General features: G+C 45.1%; 1 protein-coding gene across 2 annotated transcripts in view; it reads left to right on the top strand.

Moving 5' to 3' along the window:
- MAFG (MAF bZIP transcription factor G) overlaps positions 1-15,075 on the top strand; it is a 61,767-nt gene that overhangs the window by 1,931 nt on the left and 44,761 nt on the right. For both annotated transcript variants that reach the window (XM_056550694.1, XM_056550693.1), the window contains exon 2: positions 4,724-4,820. The gene's annotated coding sequence lies outside the window, so the exon portion shown is untranslated. The remainder of the gene's footprint in view (positions 1-4,723; positions 4,821-15,075) is intronic.

The following is a 15,075-nucleotide window of genomic DNA, read 5'->3' as shown; positions in this document are numbered from 1 at the left end:
TAGGCCACGGTTTTCTGTCCGGAAAAAAAAAAAGTAAAAAACCGTATGGTTTGAAAAACGGAGAGACAACCGTATACATTATGGTGAATACAGTTTTGAATGGGAAGTCTATGGGCGCGGTTTTCTGTACGGTTGCATACGTTTTTTTTTTTTATGAAACCGTATAGTAAAATCGTGGTGTGAACCCAACCTTACTTAATTAACCCCTTCCCCCCCCCCTCGCCTTATAACAACCACAACTCTTAATTTTTCCCATCCACAGACCCATACGAGAACTTGCTTTTTTTTTTTGCGTTTTTTCGACCAATCGCACTCCTTTTGTTTTACCATAAAATGTGCGGCGTTACCAAATATTATTAAATTATTATTTGCGCGGGGGGGGGGGGGGGCGAAATCAAAAATAAAAACTAAATTTTTCGGCTTTTGGGTGTTTTGTTCTTGTTTTTTTTACTGTACGGTAAAAAGGACCGGTTCTCTTCATTCTGTGGGTCAATACGATTAAAACGACACCAGATTTAGATTTTTAAAAAAAATTATTTTACTACAAAAAAAAAATATAAAGTCAAACTTTAAAACAAAAACAAAAAAAATCTATGTATTCAATTCTGACCCCACTATGACTTTTTTTTATTTAAGGGGCTGTATGAGGGCTCATTTTATTTGCGCCACGATCTGTAGTTTTTATCGGTACCACTTATGTGTATATGTGACTTTTTGATCACTTTTTAATCAATTGTGATTTTTTGGAGGAAAATTTAGTATTTTTGTATTTTTTTTTTATGTTTACGGCGTTCATCGTATTGGATCATTAACATTGTTACATTTTAAAGGAGTACTCCGGGATATGAAGACTTATCTCCTCTTCTAAGGATAAGGGATAAGTTTCAGATCGTGGGGCGTCTCACCGCTGGGGCCCTCCCACGATCTCCCGTACGGGGCCTCAAGCTCTTTGCCGAAACAGCGCATGTCGACCACCGCATGACGCGGCGGCTGACACCCCCCTCAATACATCTCTATGGCAGAGTCGGAGATTGCCGAATGCAGCGCTCCGCCTCTCCAATAGAGATGTATTGAGGGGGCGTGTCGGCCGCCGTGTATGCATTGTTCAGACACGCCCCTTTGCCGCTGACTTTGCTGGTTCCCCCGCGATCTGAAACTTATCCCATATTCCTAGGATAGAGGGGATAGGTTTTCATATCCCGGAGTACTCCTTTAAAGGGGTTATCCAGGAAAAAAAAATTTTTTTATATCAACTGGCTCCAGAAAGTTAAAGGGGTTGTGCGCTGCCCTGCAGTTCGGAGCTCCGCTCACAGCGTCCGGAAGTTCATTACTCCGAACGCTGTGTGCGGGCTTCGTTGTTCGCCGCCCCCTGGCGTGACGTCACGCCCGCCCCCTCTACCAAAGTCTATGGGAAGGGGGCGTGACAGCGGTCGCGCCCCCTTCCCATAGACTTTCGTTGAGGGGGCAGGCGAGACGACACGAGGGGGCGGGCAATACGTCACGGGGGCCGCGAACACCGAAGCCCGCACACAGCGTTCGGAGTAATGAACTTCCGGATGCTGTGAGCGGAGCTCCGAACTGCAGGGCAGTGCACAACCCCTTTAAACAGATTTGTAAATTACTTCTATTAAAAAATCTTAATCCTTTCAGTACTTATGAGCTTCTGAAGTTAAGTTTGTTCTTTTCTGTCTAAGTGCTTTCTGATGACACGTGTCTCGGGAAACGCCCAGTTTAGAAGAGGTTTGCTTTGGGGATTTGCTTCTAAACTGGGCGGTTCCTGAGACATGTGTCATCAGAGAGGACTTATACAGAAAAGAACAACCTTAACTTCAGAAGCTCATAAGTACTGAAAGGATTAAGATTTTTTAATAGAAGTATTTTACAAATCTGTTTAACTTTCTGGAGCCAGTTGATATATAAAATTATTTTTTTTCCTGGATAACCCCATTAAGGGGTTAAATTTGAATATGTAAGGAATGACTATGACAATTGAAGATACCTGGTGGCCCATAATGCTCTTCTTCTTGATATCCAGTCAGTTATAATATCACCAGTTTTGGTTTACATAACAATCAGCAAATGTTTCCTGTTCCAGAGAACTGATGAGTCGTTAAAAAAAAAAAAAAAAAAACTACAAATTGCAAAACTTTCTTGTTAGTTTTAGCATTTAACATGCAGACTGTGTGTGTGTATGTGTGGCCACAACATGTGAATTTAAAGGAGAACTCCAGCCAAAATTACAGTATAGGGAATAAGTAGCTGATCCCAGAGGGTCTCACCGCTGGTACCCCCTGCGTCCTCCGGGACAGGACTCAGTGAGGAGCTTGTGTCGCCAACAGTAGACAGCACGCACTCCATTAATTTCTATGGGCGCTCCGAATAGACCCGAGTCCAGCACTTGGGCGTCATCGGCGCTCAGAAAGAAATTAATGGCGCACATGCTGTGTACCGGTGGAAAACACACGCTCCTCACTGAGAGTCTGGGTTCTGTTCTGGAAATCGCGGAGGTCCCAGCGGTCAGACCCCATCCAAAGGATAGGGGGTAATATGTCTGACCAGGGGGGTCCTGCCGCTGGGACCCACCGCGATCCTTGGGCCAACACTGCGGAAGTATTGAACACAGAAGCTTGGGGCTTCCTTGTTCGTGACGCCACGCGCCCTTCATTCATGTCTATGAAAGGGGGTTTGTCGGCAGTTGTTGCCCATCATCCGGCACGGAGAGAAGTTCGCTACGTGCATCGGAATACGGAGTGCCAAGGGGACCTCTGCGATCAGACAGCTTATCTCCTTTCCTGTGGATAGGGGTTAAGATGTTTAGGGGCAAAGTACCCCTTTAAAGGGGTCCTCCACTGGCCAGAGTTTGGTACATTTAGTTCCGAAAGCTGTGTGCGTGCTGCGTGGCGGCTGTCATGCCGCCTCCCATAGACTTGCATCGAGGGGGTGTTGCCAACCCCCGCAGCACGCACACAGCGTTCAGAACTAAATGTTCTGCTAAATGCTGGCCTGTGGAGTACCCCTTTAAATCTGCCAGCAACTTTGTAGCTAGACACTTCCCCACTGCTAAAGCATACAGGATACGAATTTGCTGGAAGTCCCATAGGCTTGCATGAAACTTCCAGCTGGGGATTGGCAAGGGTCCCAGCACTCGGACCTCCAAGAAAGCAGGTACCAGTCCCCTGAGGAAGCTGGTTGTTGTACCAGACCCCTGAGGAAGCTGGTTGTTGTACTAGACCCCTGAGGAAGCCGTTCGTATTACCAGACACCTGAGAAAACCGATCAAGGTACCAGACCCTTAAGGAAGCAGATTGTGGCACCAGACTCCTGAAGAAGCAGGTTGTTGTACCAGACCTCTGAGGAGGCTGGTCATGTTACCTTACCCCAGAGAAAGCTGTTTGTGTTACCACACCCCTGAAGAAGCTGTTCGTGTTACCAGACCCCTGAGGAATATGGTCATGGTACCAGACCTCTGAGGAAGCTGGTTGTGTTACCAGAACCCTGAGGAAGCTGGTCGTGTTACCAGACCCTAAGAAAGCTGGTTGTTGTACCAGACCCAAAAGGAAGCTGTTTGTGGTATCAGCCCCTGAGGAAGCTGGTCATTGTACCATACCCATAAGGAAGCTGTTTGTGGTATCAGCCCCTGAGGAAGCTGGTCATGGTGCCATACCCATAAAGAAGCTGTTTGTGGTATCAGCCCCTGAAGAAGCTGGTCATTGTACCATACCCATAAGGAAGCTGTTTGTGGTATCAGCCCCTGAGGAAGCTGGTCATGGTGCAATACCCATAAAGAAGCTGTTTGTGGTATCAGCCCCTGAGGAAGCTGTTCATGGTGCCATACCCATAAAGAAGCTGTTTGTGGTATCAGCCCCTGAGGAAGCTGGTCATGGTGCCATACCCATAAAGAAGCTGTTTGTGGTATCAGCCCCTGAGGAAGCTGTTCATGGTGCCATACCCATAAAGAAGCTGTTTGTGGTATCAGCCCCTGAGGAAGCTGGTCATTGTACCATACCCATAAAGAAGCTGTTTGTGTTATCAGCCCCTGAGGAAGCTGGTCATGGTGCAATACCCATAAAGAAGCTGTTTGTGTTATCAGCCCCTGAGGAAGCTGGTCATGGTGCCATACCCATAAAGAAGCTGTTTGTGTTATCAGCCCCTGAGGAAGCTGGTCATGGTGCAATACCCATAAAGAAGCTGTTTGTGTTATCAGCCCCTGAGGAAGCTGGTCATGGTGCCATACCCATAAAGAAGCTGTTTGTGTTATCAGCCCCTGAGGAAGCTGGTCATTGTACCATACCCATAAGGAAGCTGTTTGTGTTATCAGCCCCTGAAGAAGCTGGTCATTGTACCATACCCATAAGGAAGCTGTTTGTGTTATCAGCCCCTGAAGAAGCTGGTCATTGTACCATACCCATAAAGAAGCTGTTTGTGTTATCAGCCCCTGAGGAAGCTGTTCATGGTACCAGCGATGCACATGGGTCAGGAAAGGGTGCAGGTCTATTGTAACATTTTGTGTCAGTTTTTATGTCTTTTCAGTTTGGATCATTTCTAATGTGTACATGTTGGTTTTCTCTAGACACATAGTTAATGTATAATTCTCCGTTATTACTATATATACAGTATAGAAGAGAAGGATTTGATTTGTATATTCTGTGTACAGTATCCATGTGGTGGATGTGTGAGACCATTTTTTATTAACTCCTTCTTTCTCTTCAATGGTTAACAATAGAAATATCCGGCACTGGTGTATGAACAGAAGCCTCTCTACCCACCGCATCCAGGACTCAGCACTCCAGGCTAGAAGGAAGCGTCACTATATGGAATATGTGAGTATCTTTTATTTCAATGGAGGAATATTGGGGGCAAAGTGCAAACTCTGCAAAGGCAAAAAGTTTGTGAAACAACAACTCCCAGCATGTCCTGATCATTGTCCAGGACACACTGAGGGCTGTAGGTTGAGGTAGTAGTAACCTTGGCATTAGGAAAATCTGATTATTAGGTAGGGTCGGATTATTAGGTAGGGTCACACGTGCATATTTTGCTACCCTTTAACTTCAATGGGTAGGAAAATAGGCAGCAGCAAATACGCAGCAAAATCCGGCACATGTTACCATACACATACACCTGCATCACAGGAGAAGCGCTGGCCGTCCGGGCAGGGAACACAGTGCTCCCTCGCTCCGGGCCGCGGCTATTCATCAGTGTCTTAGAGACACCTATACAAATGAATGAGGGGAGATCCGGCGGGCGGTCCAGATGACTAGCGGCTGCGGTCCGGATCTGGTCCGCCAGTTGACTACCCCTGCATTTTGGAGTGCTGTAATCATCTTTACTGTTATATATAGCATGCTGGGAGTTTTGCAACATCTGGAGGTCCTCATTTTGGAGACCACTGGTTTAGAGACAATAGCTAGAAAAGGTGTGTTTTCGAAAAAACTGGTAGAGACCCAAAAAATGCAACTAAGGGTATGTTGACACAGGCGGATGTGCAGTGAGTTTCCGCAGCAGATTACATTGACTTTAATTAGGTCTGCACGGCTCAAACTAGCAGCGGGAAACTCGCTATACATCCGCCCACTAGGTGACTCAGTTCAATCATAGAAATCAATTAAAGAGTGCTCCCATTAAAACAATAAAGAGTACCTCTCTTATTGTTAAAGGGGTATTCCAGGAAAAAAAAATGTATATCTCAACTGGCTCCAGAAAGTTAAACAGTAAATTTTGTAAATTGCTTCTATAAAAAAAATCTTAATCCTTTCAGTACTTATGAGCTTCTGAAGTGAAGGTTGTTCTTTTCTGTCTAAGTGCTCTCTGATGACATGTGTCTCGGGAACCGCCCAGTTTAGAAGAGGTTTGCTATGGGGATTTGCTTCTAAACTGGGCGTTTCCCGAGACATGTGTCATCAGAGAGGACTTATACAGAAAAGAACAACCTTAACTTCAGAAGCTCATAAGTACTGAAAGGATTAAGATTTTTTAATAGAAGTAATTTACAAATCTGTTTATCTTTCTGGAGCCAGTTGATATATAAAAAAAGTTTTTTCTGGGATAACCCCTTTAAATGTTATAATCCTCCCATTTCACTGCCCCCATCATGATAAACCACCCCCGGCCTTTATATTTATAATTTCTTAGTTTTCTACCTTGATATTGCTCTGTAATTTCTGCTCAGTCAGATTCACAGACTGGGAAGGGGCGTTCCCCAGCAGGCGTGACATCATCTGAAGCCATACAGGGGAGAACTTCCTCCCTCACTCTGCTACACACAGCCCAGAGCAGTTCAGTGTGAAGTGAACTATGATTGGATAAGGCTGCACACACACACCCTCAGCACTCCAGACTGCATTTCCTGATATTGGACTTCTGCCAGGCCAGCAGGAGTCCAAAGTCTGTGCAAGAGATGGGGGGGAAATGTGCTCTGGACAAGTAGGGAGACACCTAGTGGAAGCTTTTTTAAACACAAATAAAACATGAAACATTTTTTTTTAAACCAAGAACATTAGAAAGACTTTTTATTTACCATAAGGGGTGCAATAGCAAAAATTTGTTTTCATGACAGTGTCCATTTAACAGTATATTTCAGCATCCTGTTTTCGGCGGGATACCAACTTACAGGAACAGTAAAGTAGTGTGAACATAGCCTAACACATGCAGATTTCCTGGAACAAGCAATGGTGGCCGAGACGATCGCCCATTGTCCAATAAGAGAGTTTGTACGAAGCACTTTGCATTATTTTTGGCAGCCTTTGTTTACAAAAGGGGATGTGCTTCATACAGTGACGATTGGCTCCTTGTGACATGTTTACACTGGGTATTTATTGGCAACGAACATTCATATGAACGATCATTAGTGAAATCATCTCCTGAGTACAAGCCCTTAGGCTGCGTTCACACCCTCAGGCATTTAATTACTGAATAAAAAGCCTGGAAAGTATCTGAGAAGAGGAGAAGTCTCAGTCTTTCCTTTATATGTCTCCTCCATTCGTGATCTGTTCCTGGCTTTAAATTCAAGAATTACTTATTAAAAACCTGAACATGTGAACACAGCCTGAGCACCCCACTACACTCTGTGTATTCTTACTAGAGATGAGCGAACTTACAGTAAATTCAATTCGTCACAAACTTCTCGGCTCGGCAGTTGATGACTTTTCCTGCGTAAATTAGTTCAGCTTTCCGGTGCTCCGGTGGGCTGGAAAAGGTGGATACAGTCCTAGGAGACTCTTTCCTAGGACTGTATCCACCTTTTCCAGCCCACGGGAGCACCGGAAAGCTGAACTAATTTATGCAGGAAAAGTCATCAACTGCCGAGCCGAGAAGTTCATGACGAATCGAATTTACTGTAAGTTCGCTCATCTCTAATTCTTACAACTGAGAATCTAAGGGGCCGGGTTCACAGGGCAGAATGTCTGCACTGAATTCTGCTTGATAATTCAACATATATTTATAACCAATTCAATTCAATGGGATTCCGCTGTCCCAGAATTTCCACTGCAGAAATTCCATTGAAGTGAATGGGCTATAAATTCATGCAGAATTCCGTGCAGCTGTGTGAACAAAGCCTAATTCTCATAAGTGCAACCAAGTCAACTACCATTCAGGAACAGTGGTACAATTTGTGATTTTGAACACGGCTACATAAAATGCCAAAAAATCCTATTTTAATTATTTATTCTACAGCTGTGGTTACATGGCGGAACATAGCTAGCCTGCTATTCCGCTCAAATTCCGCTCTGAATGTTTGCTGTTTTGCATAATTTAAAGAGTACCTGTCATATGATCTTGTTAAATTTTACAATCCTCCCAGGTAACTGCCCCCATCATGATAAACCACCCCCTGCCTTTATTTTTATTGTTTTTTAGTTTTCTACCTTGATATTGTTCTGTATTTTCTGCTTAGTTAAATTCACAGACTGGGAAGGGGCGTTCCCCAGCAGGCGTGACATCATCTGAAGCCATACAGGGGAGAACTTCCTCACTCACTCTGCTACACACAGCCCAGAGCAGTTCAGTGTGAGATGAGCTATGATTGGATAAGGCTGCACAACCCCCCCAGCACTCCAGACTGCATTTCCCAATTTTGGACTTCTGCCAGGCCAGCAGAAGTCCAAAGTCTGTGCAAGAGATGGGGGAAATGTGCTTTGGGAGTAGGGAGACACCTAGTGGCAGCTTTTTTAAACACAATTAAAACATAGAAAACTTCTTTTTTTTTTTTTTTTTTTTTTTTTTAACAAAGTACATTAGAAAGATTTTCGATTTACCATAAGGACTGCAATAGCAAAAATTTATAGTTTTAATGACAGTGCACATTTAATCAGAATTTCTGCGGCATTTCTGGGTGCTCAAAACACGGAATTCTGCCAAAATTCAAAGCCCGTTGAGTTCAATAGGATTCTGCCTGGAATTTAATACAGAAAATTTCCAATCAAATTAATGACGTCAGAATATTAAACCTGCTCAATGTTCTGGCGGAATCCGCTGCGGAGTCATTGCCGTTTATGGGGGCTGCAATGTCCGTGCGGTCCTAGCGCCGACTGATTCAGTCGACGCTGCCCGCACCCGGGATTTCTGTGGCGGAAATTCTGCTGTGTGAATAGGACAGCGGAATCCCCATTCGTAAATTTTGCGAATTTTCCGAGTTGAATTCTCCACGGAAATTCCACGGTGTGAACATAGCCTAAGGTCCCATGCACACTGCCAAAATTCAGCAAGGAATTTCCTCCCAGAATTCCCCAGCGGACTTTATTTTGCACAGAATTTGCAGCGGTAATTAACCCCTGAAGTTCAAATTCCCTTTAACATTGGGCTTTTGCAATCAGATTTGCACCGAAAGAATGAACATGTTAATTCTTCAGCAGAATCTGCTCCGTGTTGGAAGTTCGGCTATGGATCTTTCACAGTGTGCACTGGGCAGCAGGATGCCATTGAAATCAATGGGATTCTGCTGCAAGCGAATTCTGCTCAGGATTAAAGGGGAACTCTCCTAGAATTATTATTTTTTTTAAATCAACTGGTGCCAGAAAGTTAAACAGATTTGCAAATTACTTCTATAAAAAAAAAATCTTGATCCTTTCTGTACTTATCAGCTGCTGTATGCTCCACAGGATCCTTTGGATAGGGGGATAACATGTCTAGGACCGGAGAACCCCTTTAAGGGGGTACTCCCCTGGAAAAAAAATGTATTTTAATCAATTACTTCTATTAAAAAATCTTAATCCTTCCTGTACTTATAAGCAGTTTTTTTTGCTGCACAGGAAGTTCTTTTCTTTTTGAATTTCCTTTCTGTCTGATCACAGTGCTCTCTGCTGACACCTCTGTCCATATCAGGAACTGTTCAGAGTTGGAGCAAATCCCCATAGCAAACCTCTCCTGCTCTGGACAGTTCCTAAAATGGACAGAGGCGTCAGCAGAGAGAACCGTGGTCAGACAGAAAGGAAATTCAAAAAGAAAAGAACTTCCTGTGCAGCAAAAAAACTGCTTATAAGTACAGGAAGTATTAAGATTTTTTAATAGAAGTAATTTGCAAATCTGCTTAACTTTCTGCCACCAATTGATTGAAATAAAAATGTTGTTTTCCAGGGGAGTACCCCTTTAAAGGGGTTCTCCGGCCCTAGACATGTTATCCGCTATCCAAAGGATAGGGAATAACGTGTCTGATCGTGGGGTGGGATCACCAGGCCAGCACTGCGGCTTTCCGAAAGAGGAAGTCTGGGGCTCCTGTGTTCGTGACGTCACGCCACGCCCCCTCCATTCACGTCTATGGTAGGGGGCGTGAAGGTCAGTACACAAGTACACAGCCGTCAGGCCCCCTCCCATATAGATGAATGGAGGGAGTGTAGATCGATGTCACAAACACGGCGCCGGCCCGGAGAGCGCAGGCAGTCCAGCCGCTGGGTCCTTTGGATAGGGGATAACATGACTATGGGCGGAGTACCCCTTTAATTCCAAGTGTAAAATCCATAGTGTGCATGGGCCCTAATAGTCTGTTTTACCTGGCAGACAATTAGATGCTTGGTTCCCTATGTATACGCGGAGTCAGATGTAACTAACAGCCCCTTATCTTCTAGTAAAAGATCTTCATATTAGCTAACGTTTTACTTGTTTGTAGTAATAACGGACCTGCAGTTGCGCATGTACTACTTTCCTTATCTCTCCTGCACATTAGAGCAGTGTTTCCTAACTAGCGTGCCTCCAGCTGTTGCAAAACGACAACTCCCAGCATGCCCGGACAGCCAACGGCTGTCCGGGCATACTGGGAGTTGTCGTTTTGCAACAGCTGGAGGAACCCCAGTTGACAAACACTGTACTATGGTCTACTTGCCTACAGATGAAATACCTACAATTGAGTCACGTCATGCTGGGAGTTGTAGTTTTGCAACAGCTGGAGGCACCCTGGTTGACAAACACTGTACTATGGTCTACTTGCCTACAGATGGAATACCTACAATTGAGTCGCGTCATGCTGGGAGTTGTAGTTTTTCAACAGCTGGAGGCACCCTAGTTGACAAACACTGTACTGTGGTCTACTTACCTACAGATGGAATACCTACAATTGAGTCACGTCATGCTGGGAGTTGTAGTTTTGCAACAGCTGGAGGCACCCTGGTTGACAAACACTGTACTATGGTCTACTTACCTACAGATGGAATACCTACAATTGAGTCACGTCATGCTGGGAGTTGTAGTTTTGCAACAGCTGGAGGCACCCTAGTTGACAAACACTGTACTGTGGTCTACTTACCTACAGATGGAATACCTACAATTGAGTCACGTCATGCTGGGAGTTGTAGTTTTGCAACAGCTGGAGGCACCCTGGTTGACAAACACTGTACTATGGTCTACTTGCCTACAGATGGAATACCTACAATTGAGTCGCGTCATGCTGGGAGTTGTAGTTTTTCAACAGCTGGAGGCACCCTAGTTGACAAACACTGTACTGTGGTCTACTTACCTACAGATGGAATACCTACAATTGAGTCACGTCATGCTGGGAGTTGTAGTTTTGCAACAGCTGGAGGCACCCTGGTTGACAAACACTGTACTATGGTCTACTTACCTACAGATGGAATACCTACAATTGAGTCACGTCATGCTGGGAGTTGTAGTTTTGCAACAGCTGGAGGCACCCTAGTTGACAAACACTGTACTGTGGTCTACTTACCTACAGATGGAATACCTACAATTGAGTCGCGTCATGCTGGTAGTTGTAGTTTTTCAACAGCTGGAGGCACCCTAGTTGGCAAACACTGTACTATGGTCTACTTACCTACAGATGGAATACCTACAATTGAGTCGCGTCATGCTGGTAGTTGTAGTTTTTCAACAGCTGGAGGCACCCTAGTTGGCAAACACTGTACTATGGTCTACTTGCCTACAGATGGAATACCTACAATTGAGTCACGTCATGCTGGGAGTTGTCGTTTTGCAACAGCTGGAGGCACCCTAGTTGGCAAACACTGTACTATGGTCTACTTGCCTACAGATGGAATACCTACAATTGAGTCACGTCATGCTGGGAGTCGTAGTTTTGCAACAGCTGGAGGCACCCTAATTGACAAACACTGTACTATGGTCTACTTACCTATAGGTGGAATACCTACAATTGAGTCACGTCATGCTGGTAGTTGTCGTTTTGCAACAGCTGGAGGCACCCTGGTTGACAAACACTGTACTATGGTCTACTTGCCTACAGATGGAATACCTACAATTGAGTCACGTCATGCTGGGAGTTGTCGTTTTGCAACAGCTGGAGGCACCCTGGTTGACAAACACTGTACTATGGTCTACTTACCTACAGATGGAATACCTACAATTGAGTCGCGTCATGCTGGGAGTTGAAGTTTTGCAACAGCTGGAGGCACCCTAGTTGACAAACACTGTACTGTGGTCTACTTGCCTACAGATGGAATACCTACAATTGAGTCACGTCATGCTGGGAGTTGTAGTTTTGCAACAGCTGGAGGCACCCTGGTTGACAAACACTGTACTATGGTCTCCTTGCCTACAGATGGAATACCTACAATTGAGTCACGTCGTGCTGGGAGTTGTAGTTTTGCAACAGCTGGAGGCACCCTAGTTGACAAACACTGTACTATGGTCTACTTACCTACTGATGGATTACCTACAATTGAGTCACGTCATGCTGGGAGTTGTAGTTTTGACCACTGCTCTATACTGAAAGGTGTTGTCAAAGATCAGAATCCTTTTAAAGGGGTACTCCACCCCTAAACATCTTATCCCCTATCCAAAGAAGGGACACCCAGTGATCTCAATGCTGGCACCGCGGTGTCCTGGACTCATAAACTTGGAGCTTCCGTGTACATGAAGTCACGTCATGCCCCCTCCATTCAAGTCTATGGGAGAAGTACATAGCCGCCACGCCCCCTCCATTCAAGTCTATGGGAGAAGTACATAGCCGTCACGTCCCCTCCATTCAAGTCTATGGGAAAAGTACATAGCCGCCACGCCCCCTCCATTCAAGTCTATGGGAGAAGTACATAGCCGCCACGCCCCCTCCATTCAAGTCTATGGGAGAACTACATAGCCGCCACGCCCCCTCCATTCAAGTCTATGGGAGAACTACATAGCCGCCACGCCCCCTCCATTCAAGTCTATGGGAGAAGTACATAGCCGTCACGCCCCCTCCATTCAAGTCTATGGGAGAAGTACATAGCCGCCACGCCCCCTCCATTCAAGTCTATGGGAGAAGTACATAGCCGCCACGCCCCCTCCATTCAAGTCTATGGGAGAAGTACATAGCCGCCACGCCCCCTCCATTCAAGTCTATGGGAGAAGTACATAGCCGCCACACCCCCTCCATTCAAGTCAATGGGAGAAGTACATAGCCGCCACGCCCCCTCCATTCAAGTCTATGGGAGAAGTACATAGCCGCCACACCCCCTCCATTCAAGTCAATGGGAGAAGTACATAGCCGTCACGCCCCCTCCATTCAAGTCTATGGGAGAAGTACATAGCCGCCACGCCCCCTCCATTCAAGTCTATGGGAGAAGTACATAGCCGCCACACCCCCTCCATTCAAGTCTATGGGAGAAGTACATAGCCGTCACGCCCCCTCCATTCAAGTCTATGGGAGAATTACATAGCCGCCACGCCCCCTCCATTCAAGTCTGTGGGAGAAGTACATAGCCGCCACGCCCCCTCCATTCAAGTCTATGGGAGAAGTACATAGCCGTCACGTCCCCTCCATTCAAGTCTATGGGAAAAGTACATAGCCGCCACGCCCCCTCCATTCAAGTCTATGGGAGAAGTACATAGCCGCCACGCCCCCTCCATTCAAGTCTATGGGAGAACTACATAGCCGCCACGCCCCCTCCATTCAAGTCTATGGGAGAAGTACATAGCCGTCACGCCCCCTCCATTCAAGTCTATGGGAGAAGTACATAGCCGCCACGCCCCCTCCATTCAAGTCTATGGGAGAAGTACATAGCCGCCACGCCCCCTCCATTCAAGTCTATGGGAGAAGTACATAGCCGCCACGCCCCCTCCATTCAAGTCTATGGGAGAAGTACATAGCCGCCACGCCCCCTCCATTCAAGTCTATGGGAGAAGTACATAGCCGCCACGCCCCCTCCATTCAAGTCTATGGGAGAAGTACATAGCCGCCACGCCCCCTCCATTCAAGTCTATGGGAGAAGTACATAGCCGCCACGCCCCCTCCATTCAAGTCTATGGGAGAAGTACATAGCCGCCACGCCTTCTCCCATAGACATGAATGGAGGGGGCGTGATGGCTTTGGTAGCCTGTCATCCAGCACAGAGTGGAGTTAGCTCCGTGCACCGGATGACTGAGATGCCGTGCCAGAGATCGCGGGGGTCTCGCGCTGTGTCATCTTATCCCTTATCCTTTGAATAGGGGATCAGATGTTTAGGAGCAGCGTACGCCTTTAAAGGGGTATTACAGAGAAAAACCTTTTTATATATATATATATATATATATATATATATATATATATATATATATATATATGAACTGGCCCCAGAAAGTTAAACAGATTTGTAAATTACTTCTATTAAAAAATCTTAATCCTTTCAATAATTATCAGCTGCTGAAGTTGAGTTGTTCTTTTCTATCTGATAACAGTGCTCTCTGCTGACATCTCTGCTTGTCTCGGGAACTGCACAGAGTAGAAGAGGTTTGTTATGGGGATTTGCTTCTATTCTGGACAGATCCCGAGACACGTGTCATAAGAGAGCACAGAAAAGAACAACTCAACTTCAGCAGCTCATAAGTACTGAAAGGATTAATTTTTTTTAGTAGAAGTTATTTACAAATCTGTTTAACTTTCTGGAGCCAGTTGATTTAAAAAAATAAAAAATGTTTTCCACCGGAGTACCCCTTTAAATTTTGCAGAATGTGGAATTTCTGCGGAAATTCTGTTGTGTGATTGGGACAGCGGAATCCCATTAAAGTCGCGTGGAAATTAAAAGAGTACTCCTCTTGTCATCTAAATGTTCCGAACACTGTGTGAGCGCTGTGGGGGTCGGCCATGCCTCCTCGTGATGTCACGCCATGATGACGTCACAAGGGGGCATAGCCGACCCCTGCAGTGTGCACACAGAGTTTGGAACTAAATGTCCCGAATGCGACAAGTGGAGTACCCCTTTAATTTCTGCGAGACTTCCATCGGAATATATATATATATCCTTAAGGACCCAGCCATTTTACACCTTAGGACTCGGCCATTTTTTGCACATCTGACCACTGTCACTTTAAACATTAATAACTCTGGAATGCTTTTACCTTTCACTCTGATTCTGAGATTGTTTTTTCGTGACATATTCTACTTTATTTTGGTGGTAAATTTTCTTTGTTACTTGCATCCTTTTTTGGTGAAAAATCCCAAAATTTCATGAAAATTTTGCATTTTTCCAACTTTGAAGCTCTCTGCTTGTAAGGAAAATGGATATTCACAATAAATTTTATTTTTATTCACAAATACAATATGTCCACTTTATGTTGGCATCATAAAATGGACATATTTTTACTTTTTGAAAAAAATAGAGGGCTTCAAAGTAGAGCAGCAATTTTCAAAAATTTCATGAAAATTGCAAAATCTGAAGGCAC

This window comes from Hyla sarda, chromosome 13 (assembly GCF_029499605.1).
Source record: "Hyla sarda isolate aHylSar1 chromosome 13, aHylSar1.hap1, whole genome shotgun sequence".
Classification (NCBI taxonomy): domain Eukaryota; kingdom Metazoa; phylum Chordata; class Amphibia; order Anura; family Hylidae; genus Hyla; species Hyla sarda.
This window is presented reverse-complemented; position numbering and strand designations above follow the sequence as displayed.